A 15,032-nucleotide genomic window follows, 5' to 3' on the forward strand; every position below is an offset into this window, starting at 1 on the left:
ATAAGATTATGAAGGGAATAGATAAGGTGGAGGCAGGGAGGTTGTTTCCGCTAGCAGGTGAAACTAGGACTAGAGGGCATCGCCTCAAAATAAAGGGAAGCAGATGTAGGACTGAGGTCAGGAGGAACTTCTTCACCCAAAGGGTTGTGAATCTGTGGAATTCCCTGCCCAGTGAAGCGGTTGAAGCTACCTCGCTGAATGTTTTTAAGGCAAGGCTGGATAAATTTTTGAACAGTAAAGGATTTAAGGGTTATGGTGAGTGGGCGGGTAAGTGGAGCTGAGTCTCAAAAAGATCAGCCATGATCTTATTGAATGGCGGGGCAGAGTCAAGGGGTCAGATGGCCTACTCCTGCTCCTAGTTCTTATGTTCTTATGTTATCTATGTGTTTAGGGAAATTATTATGTTTGTTCTTGACACCTTCTCTTCTTCCAGACTTAAATAATGGAAATATATGCATGATATGAGCTGATATTCATGAGACCTGGGTTTGGTCAGTGAGGTGCAGGAAATTCTCAATGCCCTCTAGGAATGGAAAACAGAATGCATTTAAGTGCTGCAAAATGTAATGTCATGTGAGTGGACTTTAATAAATATAAGCACACATCTCTTGGCCTAAATTTGAGCCAGACAAAGGTAAAAACCTTTACAATACTGGATATACTTATTCAAGCATACGTCAAGTAGAGTAGCTAGGTGGACAGTATGCTTTGAAAAAACACAACTAAATAGATGTGGCAGTGAGTTAAACACTAGACAAAAAAATGAAAGAATTGCAAATGCTGGAAATCTGAAACAAAAACTAAAATTGCTGGAAAATCTTAGCAGTTCTGGCAGCATCTGTGGAGAGAAATCAGAGTTAAAGTTTCAAGTCCAGTGACTATTCTTCAAAACTGATGGTATCTAGGAAAAAGATGGTTGTTATACACGTGCTGGGGTGGGGGTGGGGGAGTGTGGTGGGGGAGAGTGAATGATAGATGGAGATACAGCCCAAAGAGAGAGAAAAACAGTTGGACAGACAAAGGATAACAAAGTGTGGAGCTGGAGGAACACAGCAGACCAGGCAGCATCAAAGGAGCAGGAAAGTAGAAGTTTCGGGTTGGGATCTTTCTTCAGAAATGGAGGAGGGGGAAATGAATAAAATAAATAGAGAGAGGAGGGGTGGGGCTGGGGAAGGTAGGTGGGATGGTGATAGGTGAGTGCAGGTAGTCAGTGGTCAGAATCGGTCAGTGAGGTGGGAGGGGCGGATAGATTGGAGGGAAGGTGGACGGGCGGTTGTGTCAGGTCAAAGAGGCAGGCATGAGAGGGAGACTTGGACACAGGATGAGGCTGGGGGTGGGGGGATTTTAAAACTGGTAAAATCCACGTTTAGGCCATTGAGCTTTAGGCTCCCAAGGTAAAATATGAGGTGCTGCTCCTCCAGTTTGCGGGTGGCGTGATTGTGACAGACATAGGAGTTGTTAAAGGTCAGCTTGGGGAATGAATAGCTGCTAATGGGGACTATTAGCAGCTGATAATGTGTAGTATGTGGTGGACACCCTTAGCTAGGTCCAAGCCATCTCCTGCAGTTTGCACATCTCCTCACCCCTTCTTTTCCCTCCCACAACAGTGATAGGGTCCCTCTTTGTCCTCACCTACCATTCCACTAGCATCCACATCGAGAGTATCATTAGTCGCCATTTCTGTCACCTCCAGCAGGATGCCACCACCAGACACGTATTCCCCTCCCTTCGGTTGTCAGCCTGCTGCAAGGATCTACCGAGTTTTTCCAGCAATTTCTGTTTTTGTTACAACTAAATAAATGTTCATCTCATCATCCTCATTCCCACAGCTTCCTGTCCTTGATCAGTTGTTCATCTACACTGGTAAATCCATCTCTTGGGTGAATACTCTGTTCCTGTGTAGCACACTAGTTCTTAGTCTCACCCAAAATGCCCAGATCATAAGCATGTGCTGAATTTGATCTTGGGCTCGCAATCAGTAATACAATAGCATGCTTCATGTCACAAAGCTTGAAACACTACAGATGAGAAGAGTTAGCATTTCTACTAAATTCAGAAAATCTCTTAAAGATTCTACGGAATTTTGTAACTGGTTACCTCCGCCATGTCCAGAACAATCAGAACAATTCAGAAATTCAGACAAATACAAGTTTGAATGGTGCAGGACAGAAAGTTACCAATCTAGCCGTATTCCTTACATGGTTTGAATTCTCAATGAAGTATTTAAATGGTGAATAATGGCTCTATGTCAGTATTTATAAAGTTTAAATGGATTATTGGTTTGTAATTCTAACATAACTTTAATTTGATTTTACCTCCATAACAGCTCATTCAACGCTTACCTGTTAACCTCCTGAATTTGTTTATCTATTTTCATTACTACATGAGTGGTATATGTTGCATTTTTAACCTGATTATTGATCTTAATATGAATTTTTCAGTATAAATAATAATGCATTTGAGACTTTGAGCTGTGAACATGGTGCTTTCAAATAAAATACCATCATAAGAGAGATTTTCAACTATCCTACCCTGGACGATTTACATAGTATAGATTACCCCAACAGGATCTTACACTGAGAAGAAATGTGAGTGTAATTACAGGTCTGGCAATCCAATAACTCCAACCCTATTGTAGCTTGTAGCAATAAAAGGTCCTTTAACACAGTGTAGTGCTCTTAATGGACCTTAGAACTGCTAAGTATCCTTCAGATCCAATAGCTTGAAAGTAGGACTGAAACACTATCTCAGTTGTTTTAGGAAGGGTGAGGCAGATGGAAGAGTGGGGTTCCGTAGGTTGAACAGAGGCAGGAAAGTGTAAGTGTGAAATATTAAAAGTTTGAGGAGTGAATGGGAATGTTGGATTTCAACATATTTACCTCACTATTCATTTACTTGCGGATTTTGTGCCTTCAATATACATGAGTAGAATACTGAATGGCCTGGACAGAGTGGATGTTGGGAAGATGCTTCCATTGGTAGGAGAGACTTGGACCCGAGGGCACAGCCTTAGAGTAAAGGGAAGACATTTTAGAACAGAGATAAGGAGAAACTTTTTCAGCCAGGGAGTGGTGAATCTATGGAATTCACTGCCACAGAAGGCTGTGGAGGCCAGGTCATTGAGTACATTTAAGACTGAGATAGATAGGTTCTTGATTATCAAGGGGATCAAGGGTTACAGGGAGAAACCAGGAGAATGGGGTTGAGGAACTTATCTGCCATGATTGAATGGTGGAGAAGACTCGATGGGCCAAATGGCCTAATATCTGCTCCTATGTCTTATGGTCTTAAGATATGCACAGTCATAGGATGCAAAGCATCCCAACTATTTAAATATATTCAAAGATGGAAGTTGGAGGAGTTGGGAACATTTGAAGGAGTAAAAACATATAGAGACAGTGCCATTAACTCCTGTACTCTGTTTCAATGGAATGTCTTGATGTATTGCTGCATGCATTAAGGGTTAGGAAGATTTGACTGTTCCCTGGCAAGAAGGAACCTGATGCTGTGCCAAGAATGGTGCAGTTAGAAATGACTGAGGAGGTCAACAGTAGACACATTCTTCTCCATGTTACTCCTATACAGGGAGCAATTCAGCAAGGGCAGATTAATTGAGGGAAGTATTATTTATTGAGAGTAAATCATCATTAACTGCCTTGGTTAAGTTTTTTTTGACGACGTAACAGAGGATTGATGAAGTTAAGTTAGTTTATACATTATATGTCATCAAAAGCCAATCAAATAAAATGGAAAATGGCAGCGTGGATATGCAGCTGATGAAGTGATGGGAAACATTGTAATGGTTAATGTTTGTCTTTCAGTCAGGAGAAGATATATAGTGTGGTTCCCAGACACAGCTATTTTTGGAATGTTTTATTTATTGGACTTGGGTATAGAATGCACGATTTCAAAATTTTACAGATGACACAAAACTTGGAAGTATTGTGAACTGTGAACAGATAGCAATTGACTTCAAGAGGACATACACAAGCTCATGGATTGGTCGGCATGTGGCTGAAGAAAATGAATGCAATTAAGTGATACATTTTGGTTGGAAGAATGAGGAGAAACAGTAGAAACTAAATGATGAAGCTCTAAAGTCGGGGATAAGAAGAAGAGACTGGGGGTATCAGTGGCCAAAGCGTTGACAGTTGAAAGGCAAGTTGCCAAGTTATTGAAAGGATATTTGGGATCCTAGGTTTGATAAATGTAAGTGTAGAGTACAAAAGCAATGGCATTATGACACTATTTTCATAAGGCTCTTCTAAATTGTTTGCAAGTACATAATACTATGAATTTTGTTCCAGGTCCGAATTGGTCCAAGATGTCGGACTATCACAGTATCAAAGCATTGTGATGGCTTGAATGCAATATGGTGTATACTTGCATGACCCTCATTGAATGTGGAGCATTGCTAGCTGTGCATTGATGGAAAAGCTCTGGTAGCTGTAATGGTGCTTAACTTCCTTAGTGTGCACTCAACAACATTCACCACCAGTGGAAGCCAACCAGAGATGAGAATCTGAACGCACATTCATTCTGGTATTCTTCACACAAGCAATACCTGACATAACAGCATAGATACACATTGCTCCAGGATACACAGGTCAAAAAAATCCGACTTAAAACCCTGTTACAAACATTATCTTCCAACAAATTCATTTCCTCCACTGTTCTGCTTTCTGTTATCCATCTGCTGGTCCTTTCACCACAGACCATGCCACTGTGAATACTGACTGTTTCACAGAATATTAATCAAAAGCAACCGAGACTTTGCCCATCTTGATGTGCTGTGTGTAAAACCCTCCAAAACTGTACAAATCCATCTCTCAGAATAATTACTGCCACTAAGCTTTCTCAGATGGAACTGAGAAAGTTGCTGTGAATATGGAGCTTTTATTCAGCTCAGGCCTCTGTTGCTTTAAGCAATGCCATAAGAACCATCCAATCTAGCCTGAATTTCAATGATAGGTTTCTTAAACCGCACATGGGAGGTGTTACTTTAAATTCCTGTCACAATCCACAAAAGGTGATTTTGCTAAGTATTATAATCATTGACTGCCACTTCAAAGCAAGTTAGTTGGCTATTCCAAAACACTCTATCAGTTAACGAGATTGCATTGAGTTGCTGAGTCAATCCATTGTTGCGTGTCTTTTGGGGGTAGGAAGAGGCATTAACATCATAGAATCCCTACAGTGTGGAAACAGGCCCTTCGGCCCAACAAGTCCACACCAACCATCAGAGCTTCCCACCCAGACCCATTCCCCTATAACCCACCTAATCTACACCTCCCTGAACAATATGGGCAATTTAGCATGGCCAATCCACCTAGCCTGCACATCTTTGGACTGTGGGAGGAAACCAGAGCACGTGGAGGAAACCCACGCAGATACAGGGAGAATGTGCAAACTCCACACAGACAGTTGCCCGAGGGTGGAATCAAACCTGGGACCCTGGTGCTGTGAGGCAGCAGTGCTAACCACTGAGCCACCGTGCCACCCTCATTTTGTCCATTATTTCCTGTAGATCTCCATTGAATAGCTGCCAATTGTGCTGGCTAATTGTTTGGCCATCTACCAGCTACCAATTTCATTAGCCTTGTTACATTTACTTATTCAACAATAAAGATTGATCCTCAAAAATAATCTGTTGTCCGTACATTGGAATATATACAATGCTATGCAAATAACAGTTCACTCCATCTTTAAAGTGTCCAACTTGAAAATAAGTACAGGCTCCATACAATCAAGAAATATCTTGTTTGTTTATGTCCTACCTCCCTCAAATTCAAAGCTCAAAATAAAATTCCACTCAGGCATTCTTTATGAGTGATCCAAAATTATATTCATGGTTTTTTCTAATTTACTTGTGGGATGTGAGTATTGCTGGCTGGGCCAGAGTTAATGGCTCACCCTTAGCTGCCCTTGAGAAGGTAGTGAAGAGCTGCCTCTTGAACCATTGCAGTCTGTGTTGTGTGCTGTAGGTTGACCGACAATGCCATTAAGGAGAGGATTCTAGTGAAGGAACGGCAGTATATTTCCAAGTCATGGTGCTGAGTGCCTTGGAGGTGCACTTACAGATGGTGGTTTTTCCATGTATCTGCTGCCCTTGGCCTTCCAGATGAAAGTAATTGTGTGTTTGGAAGGTGCTGTCTGAGGATCTTTGGTGAATTTCTGCAGTGCATCTTGTAGGTGGTACAAACTGCATCCCCTGGGCTTCGGTGGTGGAGGGACTGGATGTTTTGGATGTAGAGCCAATCAAGCATGCTCCTTAGTCCTGGATAGTGTCAAGTTTCTTAAGTGTTCTTGGACCTGCACCCATTCAGGCAAATGGGAAGTATTCCTGACTTGTTCCTTGTAGACGATGGACAGGCTCTGGGGAGTCAGGAGGTGAGTGACTCGCCACAGTATTCCAAGCCTCTGATCTGCTCTTGTAGCCACTGTGTTTATGTGGTGAGTCCAGTTCAGCTTTTGGTCAATGATAACTCCCAGGATGTTGATATTGGGGGATTCAGAAATGGAAACACCTTTGAATGTCGAGCGGTGGTGGTTAGTTTGTCTCTTATTGGAGATGGTCGTAGCTTTGTATTTCTGTAGAGCGAATGTAATTTTGCCACTTGTCAGCCCAAGCCTGGATATTGTCCAAATCTTGTTGCATTTGAATATGGACTGTTTCAGTATCTGAGGAGTCATGAATAGTGCTTAACATTGTGTAATCAACAACAAACATCCCCACTTCCGAAATTATGCACCAGGCATGACTCGAAAACTGCAGAGAATCCCCTGAAACCCATTAATTCCAGTTTGCTAGGGTGGAAAATATTGTTTAGAAAATACCAGCAGCAGCATCTGCAAAATCAATATATATATAAATAACTTCTGGGTAAATTTTAAATGTTCACTACAAGCCCAGTAATCCTTTTTAAAACATGGGCCCAGTATCTGAGCAGTTAAACTCTGTACAAGAGTCACTTTAAGCAGCATCATGCTGCCTTCCTATTAAGTTGCCCACCACTCTTTCCTAAATGAGATTGAACTTTGCTCTGGAGTTATATTGTTGCATCACCATTGTAGAAAATTATTTCTTTTTTTTTAGCAACACTGAAGCTACACTATAAACACCTCTTCCATTTTCTAAAATGGATGTTCTGCAGACATCACTGCTGTGATCTACTATCATTTTAAAATAATTCTGAGCTCTTGATAGGCAATGAAACTGACAAGTTTGATTGTGTGGAGTTCGGGGCATAGAAAAAAAGGATCAATTTAAGTCTCGTTCAGAAAAAGTACCATTTTATCGTGTCAAAAGTAGATTTCGATTGTAATATTAATACGTCTAGTAAAAGCTACAGTACAAAAATCCATTTGATGAGTAACATTCCTCCAACTGGAAACAAACATTGACGTAGTTTTTTTTCTTCTTGTTTATATGCTGACCTGCTTACCAACAACGCTGCTCACAATCCTAACCAAATCAACATGTTTCTCAGCCATGCAGACGTATAGGTCTCTGACAATTCAACTGTAACAATTGGACACTTGCCCATTGAGCCAGCAAGTTGAACTGAGCTGTAAAATTACAAGATGTCCCATGTTGATAACCATATGGTTTGATTACTGCTTAGCTTAATTGATTCCGGTCCACACTTGATAGACTGCAAAGAAGTCATAATTACTGCATCGTTAATTTTAGCTAGTGTTAGCTGGAAAGAATTTACCAGGGGAATAGATAGATGGCAGATGTCTAAAGCACCTACAAGCCTCATTATTATAGAAACTCTCTAAGCCATTAATTTCATTAATATTCATAACCAGTCATAATATAGTGACCTACAAGCTGCTAAGTTGATATTGCGTGCACTATGTAATTTGATTAAAATATCAGGAAAAGATACCACCACTAAATTCAGTTCTATGGCATGCATAGCCTTGGAACTACAGTATGACTTTGATATTCAAATGAAGGCTCCCGTCCTTTGCTTACTTCTGTTGAATCGCACCAAGAGCAATGGCATTTGAAACGTGCACTGGAAATATGCTAAATTGGCAAATTATAATCTCAGTCAGTATGTAACACTGATTTATAGTGGGCATTGCTCATTGCGATCTCCTTGCTGTACCTAATACGATCCCTCATACAGGCAGAGCTGAACATAGGCTTAGCATATTCATCAGGGCTTGAAAAGGATCAGTAACAACTTGCTATTTAGGTATTGATTCCTTTCTATTATCTCAATGTTTTGAGATGTGTTGGGTATTTGATTGGGATTGTATGGATCTGGACGACCCACTATCTCTGAGTCATGGGTGCCATACGGGGAGTCGTCTTTGGATTGTAACATGAGGGACTGATCAATCAGACACAGCAATTAAGAGAGCAGGTTGCTGACAGAGGACAGAGAAGGACTCTCAGTAGAAAGCATTATCAACTTAGAGTCTTTTAGGATCATTTCTATTCCCTCCATGTCAGCCAGAAATAGTATCTGAACCATCATTGATTCACAAAGAAATGTTTACACAGTTTTACCACTTCTTGGAACCAGTTCTGCAGCATCAAAGCAGGGCAAGTATAACCTGCCAGTGGCTGTGAAAGTGACCTGGATTATCAATTTCTTTGAGTTAGGATCCTTTCTGGTTGATGCTAGTAACAAATTAAACAACTCATTGGAGGAGGAGGCTCGATAAATATTGCCATCCTCAATGATGGGGGAGCCCAGTACATTAGTGCAAAAGATAAGAATGAAGTATTTGCAGATATCTTCATCCAGAAGTGCCAAGTAGATGATCCATTTCAGTCTCCTCCAGTGATCCCTAGCATCAGAGATGCCGGCTTAAACCAATGTGATTCACTCAAATAGTTGGACACACTGGATACTGTAATGGCTATGGTCCCTGATAACGTTCCAGCAAAAGTACTGAAGATTGTGCTTCATAACTCACCATTCCTCCAGCGAAGCTGTTCCAGTACAGTTACAAAACTGGCATCTACCTAATAGTGAGGACAATTACCCAGCTACGCCCCTACACAAGAAGTAGAACAAATCCACTCCGGCTAATTACCACTCCATCAGTCTACTCTCTATCATCAGTAAAGTAATGGAAGGTGTCATCAACAGTGCTATCAAGCAGCGTGTGTTCAGCAATAACCTGCTCAGTGATGCACAGTTTGGGCTCCACCAGCTCAACTCAGCTCCTGACCTCATTACAGCTTTGGTTCAAACATGGACAAAAGAGAATTCCAGCCGTGTGGTGAGAGGGACAGCTCTCGATAACAAGGCTGTATTTAATCGAGTGCATCTTCAAGGACCCCTAATAAAACTGGAATCAATGGGAATCAGCTGGAAAACTCTCCACTGGTGAGACTTATACACGGTACAAAGTCTTAGCCTCAACCATATTCAGCTGCTTCATCAATGCTTCCCTCCATCATAAGGTCAGAAGTGAGAGATGCTTGCCAATGATTGTACAATGATCAGGACCTCAGATATTGAAGCAGTCCATATCTAACTGCAGAAAATAGGAAATCAGCTTAGAATAGTTAGCTGGTTGCTTTTGACTGGCACTGACTCAATGGGTTAATGACTTTTTTTCTGTTCTCAAAAACTCTATGACTCTATGACATGGACAATATCCAGGTTTTCTGTTGAAAAGTGGTAACTAACATTTGTGTCACACAAGTGTCAGGCAATGACTATTTGCTGTAAGGGACAATCTACCCATCATCCCTTGACATTCAATCACCTTGTCATCACCATATCCCTCATTGTCAACATCCTGGTGGTTACCATTGACCAGTAGCTGAACTGGTTATAACAGCAAATCAAAGGTTAGACATACTGTGGTGAGTAACTCATTTCTTGATTCCCCAAAGCCTGTCCATCATCTACAAGGAGTGTGATGGAATTCCCCCCACTTGCCTGGATGAGTACAGCTCTAATAAAACTGAAGAAGCTTGACGCCATCCAGGACAAAGCAGCCCACTTAATTGTCACCACATTGACAAGAATCCACTTCCTCCACCACTAATGCTCAAGAACAGCAGTGTGTACCAGCTACAAGGTGCACTACAAGCATTCACCAAAGATCATTAGACAGCACCTTCCAAACCCATGACCTCCATTATCTAACAGGACAAGGGCAGCAGATACATGGGAACATCACCACATTCAAGTTCCCCTCCAAGTCACTCACCATCCTGACTTGGAAATGTAACACCACTACTTCAGTATCATTAAGATAAAATCCCAGAATTCCCTACCTAATAGCATTGTGGGTCTACCTACAGGACATGGACTACAGCGTTCCAAGAAGGTAGCTCACTACAAACCTCTCAAGAGAAACTAGGGATGGGTATTAAATTCTGGCCAGCCAGCAATATCCACATCCCATCATTAAATAAAAAACAAAACTTATTAAATCTGGAAATAAAAGCTCGTCTCATTACGTAGACCATGAAACCATTGTCAACTATCACAAAAAGCCATCTGGTTCACTCATGTCCTTTACAGAAGGAAATTTGCCATCCTTACCTGATCTGGCCTACATGTGACTGCAGATCCATAGCAATATAGTTGTCTCTTAGCAGCCTTGATTGTCAAGCAAGCCATTCAATTCAAAGGCAATTTGGGATGAGCAACAAACATCCCACGAAAGAATAAAATCTGTATTCCGTAGCAAGCACTGGGAGAAAACACATAGCAGCTTCCAGATTCATAAGCTGAAATATAACTCTGCAAGATGATCTGTGATGTGGAAGGGACAATTTTCTTTGGGGCTGACTACATGTTGGTAAACTGGAAAGGAGCTGGGTTCCTATTGTGGCAGCTTACTGGCAGAATTATACTGCCAATACAGCATGAAAGGTTTGATTTTGCAAATTACAATTGGATAAAGTCACATACCTCAAAGCTCCATTTGGAGGCATGATGGTGATCTCCTTTAGAAGGCTCCACATTGAGAATATTTAAGTTCAATTAGATGAAGGCTTCAAGAAGAAGTTATCAGATCCTCAGGATGGTGAGTTGAAGCAACAAACGTTGTGTGGGATACAGAAGGGGATTCTTTCTGATTTTGGAGTACCATAAAGGGTTGCTGTTGGGGTTAATGGGATTGTATATATAGCATGTTGTTTTGAAACCTTTAAACCGTTTTATCTTAATTTCATTGCATAATAAATATCGGTTAAACCTGAATTTGCAATATTGCATGTTTGTTTTTCAATGAAAGACAAACACAAAGAATACGATATCTGAATGAATGAATGAACGATTCTATCGTCACTTGTTTTTACAGTAAGAATTCAACAAAATACAGTGAAAAGCTTTTATTTCTTGACACAATTCAGTGACAATTTGAATAATTTAAGAATAAGGAAAGAAAAGAAAGATTTGGTAATTGAGAGTCCATCAGTCCTGAGCCAGCTAATCACCGTCAATTACCTTTGTCAATGCCGCCATTCCTCCTCCAACACTTCACCACCATCTTCACTGGACCCAACCAACTTCCAAGTCACCTTTTGCCTCTGGGCATATGTTGCCTCTGTCGATTCTGATGCCAGGTCCTGTCCTCATCACAGAGAAATAAGAACGGGCTTACTCGAAGTCTGCACTGGGCCCTCTATGTCCTCATGCTGGGCCCACTTGAGCTACACGTGCCGGGCCCCGCTTAAGGTCCGTGCTGGGCTTTTGTCGCCACTGATGACGACCAAGCTCAGGACAAGAGGTAAGTAAATTTATAGAGAGAGAATTAAACAAGAAAGTAGAGCACTAAAAGGAAATAAAAGATAAGAAAAACAGTCAGAGTGGAATGCTCCGGCTCAGGAGTCCTACTTTAATGGCATCTTGTTCAATGGGTTAAGACCTGACTTTTCTAATAATAATAACGTAACAGCACTCCATCATAAACCAGTGTTTCTTCTAAATCGAATAAAATTTATTTGGAGCTTTGAGCAATGTCTCGCTGTCTCTCACAGTTCTCATATTTAAACAGGAGAGTAACCTGTCAAGAGTAAAATGTTATACCCATTTAAATGCCATAGTAGGAACAGCACGTGCCAGGACAACTATCTGTGCCAGGGGACCGGTGAAGGATGGGGGTCAAAGCCCAGAAAGTCATACTATGGAGCAGTGGAAATTTAAGGGTGAAAAAGTGAGAGCTGGAAACATCAAGGTGGGACTAGAAAGATATGCTAGGGCAGGTGGCTTTGAGAGCCAAAAAGGTAACCTGGACATGACAAAAGTCAAGAGCTGGGATGGGCAGGTTCTGGGAACCAGTTAGCAAGGCAACTTCATTGCAACCAATCAGAAAATACAGGCAGGCAGGAATATAGCATCTTATATGAGATTAAATATAGCAAACTAAAGAGAGGGAAGGAAAGATTGGAATAAGTAAGAGAAAATAAACAAGAGAAAGGAAAGAAGAAATGAAAGTGAAATTTAAAAGGTAATATTTATCAATCTATATAAACAATTTACTACCTGGAGGAGTCAGACCCCATAGATTAATTGTTTCCTTTTTGAGCTGCAAGAGTGATGTAGCCTTGCAAGAGCACAACTAGCCTTCACAACATTAAACACCAATCTTAAAATTTTGCACGTTTTAAAATTTTTTCAGCAGCATAAATGCAGGCATTTCTCAGAAGTCATTGCCAGTTGACAGGAATATGTTGTTTTTACGGTAATTCCTGCAACTCATGCATAATTCTTCATCAATGAGTTAATTACACATTAATAACACAATTCACATTAAACACTCCACCCCAAAAAAGCAGTAATTCAAAAATACAGCTGATCTGTAGGATTCTCCAGGACAGTGAGAGGTGAGCAAAGAATGCTGGACCAGCATGTCATTTCCACATCCGATGAATGAATTTAAAAAATACGTACTTTTCCAACAAATTCTCACCATTTGTACGTAATTCTGATGCGCAAAATGTTGTCTGCACTTTGGTAACCCTGATCCTAACCCTATCGCAGGTGAGAATGTATATTCTGTTATTATATATTATTATTTTATACTGAAATGTAACAGTAATTGATGAAACTCAATTTTATTAATTTAATATGATTTAATATATTATATATATGAATTCAGTTCATGCCGGTTGTCAATTTAAAAAAAATAGATTTGGAAGAGCAGGTAATAAATGTTTTATGCAGAAGTTAACAGTACTTTTAATATTTCTGTATATGAAAGTTTAAGGAATTTTAGAAGGGGCAGCACAGTGGCTCAGTGGTTAGCAATGCTGCCTCACAGCACCAGGGACCCAGGTTCAATTCCACTTTCATGTAACTGTCTGTGTGGAGTTTGTGCATTCTTCCCAAGTCTGCGTAGGTTTTCTTTGAGTGTCTGGTTTCCTCCCACAGTCCAAAGCTGTGCAGATTAGATGGATTGGCCATTCTAGATTGCCCATAGTGTCCAGGGATATACAGGCTAGGTGGGTTAGCCATGGGAAATGCCAGGTTACAAAGGTGGGGTGGGTTGCTCTTCAGCAGGTTAGTGTGGACTCAATGGGCCAAATGGCCTGCTTCCACACTGTAAGGATTCTGTGGAAAAGTTCATACAGCATTTTGATTTCTTCAAGCAAGTTGATGACTCATATATTTATAGTCTGAAATTGGCCACTAGCAAAAGTTAAACCCAAGAATTTAGCATTTCACAAGTTGAAGATATGATCCATATCTTCTTCAATTGTTACTACTTACACATTTGAAGAGGTAAAGTGTGTGAGATGATGATTAGAAATGAACAAGTCCAACAAAATAGATGATTGCATAAGCGAGCTCCATAGTATTTATATATAATCCTCAATTATATCCCAAACAAGTATTATGAACATTGAAAAATAAATATTCAGACTCACTGCGAGCTTAAAGGGGTCATTTCCATTTCTCCCCATAAATATGCAGTCAGAGAAGTAAAAAACTATATTGTCAAAAGTATATATTAGCTTTATTTAAAACCTCAATTTTCTTATCTCCAGTGAATTGACATCTACAATGCAAAGAACAACCTATAATTTTAAGGATATAAAGAAAAGAGAATGACAAATAACTGCAGAGATTCAAATAAATGCAGTTTGAAGGTAACAAAGGTCTTACAGTACCACAGTGTTTTATACATATTTTTGTCCAGATTTTCTGATTGTTTTATTTGTTTGCGGCTCATATCAAATCACAATATTCAAGTGATGAATCTATACCTGCTGGGGGCCTCGGTAGAGTGATTTGGTTTCTAAATTGCTATTCCAATTAATCTTCAGTCTATTGAGACCCAGGAATCTACCATTATTAGCTCATTTGTGTTTCATTTGATTAGTTCACAGTCACATTCAAAATGTTTTTCCAATAACCAATTTCATTCACTCAGTTTATCTATGCTCCCTTGGAGTTTGTAATGATCCATGATACATAACTGTACTTGCTAGGAGAGTCATTAGGAGGAACTTGAGAATCAGGCTCAATTTCCATCGAAGGAGAAAAGGACATTGATGGAATTTTAAAATTATGTAGTATTTTCATTTGGTAAACAGAAAATACTAGATTTATGGCATAAATCAGATACAAATGAAACCAATTCAGCAGTGGTATGGTCTAACCTGCCTTAGTGTTAGGTCTATTATTAAAATTGCTATCTTTTAGTTATCCAGAGTTGACAGCTGAACCAATATCCGTAAATAAGTGAATCAAAAGAATAAGGCATGCTGAAAGGCACCATTGCAATATTAGCCATAAATGTATTATTTATTCTTCAGCAGCCCCTACAGCTGCCAAGTCCAGGCATGTTTAAAAAACGTTCCTGGAGAGTTCAATTGTACCAGATTCAGTACTTTGCTCAACAACATTCTCCAACTTCTCCTTCAAGGATTTCCTCCTGCCTCAGCTTATCTGCATTTGTATCTTTGTTACCACATGACCTGCACTTCTACCTAATCTCCCACAGTCTACACTCTCTAATCTTGAGGTCATCCAAAATTAGATTGCCCACATTCTAATTTGTACCAAGTCCGCTCACTTGTCATCACTGTGGTTTCT

Source organism: Rhincodon typus, chromosome 1 (assembly GCF_021869965.1).
Source record: "Rhincodon typus isolate 14 chromosome 1, sRhiTyp1.1, whole genome shotgun sequence".
Taxonomy (NCBI): Eukaryota; Metazoa; Chordata; class Chondrichthyes; order Orectolobiformes; family Rhincodontidae; genus Rhincodon; species Rhincodon typus.